Raw genomic sequence first — 1,014 nt, 5'->3', positions numbered from 1 at the left:
GTTATAAAAATTTACAATGTTCTTTCATATGAAAACTCTTCAAATGATTTTTCAAGATTTTCCCTGATGAGAAGTTTAAATGCATGAAGTCCATAGGTTTAAGCGAAAGCCTTCATAGATAATGAAATAAAAAGAGATACAAGCCTAAGCAGAAAAATACAGATAGCTAGGTCATTTTATAAAGGAGTCAAAATACAATGGCAAACTTTAAGGTTTGAGATGTATGCAGACTTTTTACATGCAATAAATATACATTCACTGTTTGGGTCCATGTTTTAACTACTAAAAATTGGCATATCACCCACTACTTGCTGAAGAGCAAATGCAGGAAAATGAGTACTTAATAAAAGGTCTGTCCATTTCCTACATTTGGAAACCGAAAGCATTTTCAATATATCAATATTAAAAAAACACTGACGGGATTTAATGGCACTAAAATTACAAAGTCTGAATCTTCATTTATTCAAAGAGAAGAAATTAAGCTGAAGGCATCCACTTGAAAGCAGATATTAGTTACCAGCAGTAAACTTTTCCACTCATGTTATGCTTGAGAAACTGTCCACCAAACCTACTGGTGGGGGCCCCAATGCAGCAATTTGGTTTTCTTTTTTTTTTTTTCTTTTTCTTTTTCTTTCTCTACTTCCACAGATCAACCATCCGAAATGTCCCAAGATACAGCCTCCTTCTGTCTTCTCTCTGCAGCCTCTGCAAGCTTTGCACTTTTTTCTTCCATGTCTGGCCTGGGGGGTGCAGACTCCTCAGTTTAGGGAAAACACAGCCCCATGGGAAGAGAGGCTGGGGTCCCTTAGTGGGCCTGTCCCAGACCAGGCTATATACGGAAATTTTATTGAAACTCATTACATTCCATCACCAATACTTTGCTTACTAAGGAAAAAAAAACTTTAAAATGGTTTGGTCACAAAACATACTAGAATTACATTAGTGTCAGAAACAATTTTGGGAGAAAAAAAGAATCTGAATTTGAATTTCAAGTCAAGATTGGGTGACATTTTG

At 35.9% G+C, this 1,014-nt stretch overlaps 1 pseudogene; it reads right to left on the bottom strand.

Annotated features, from left to right (window-relative positions):
• Positions 1-536: 536 nt before the first annotated feature.
• On the bottom strand, positions 537-784 carry LOC109489529 (annotated as a pseudogene).
• Between the last annotated feature and the right edge of the window lie 230 nt (positions 785-1,014).

Source organism: Ailuropoda melanoleuca, chromosome 1 (assembly GCF_002007445.2).
Source record: "Ailuropoda melanoleuca isolate Jingjing chromosome 1, ASM200744v2, whole genome shotgun sequence".
NCBI lineage: Eukaryota > Metazoa > Chordata > Mammalia > Carnivora > Ursidae > Ailuropoda > Ailuropoda melanoleuca.
This window is presented reverse-complemented; position numbering and strand designations above follow the sequence as displayed.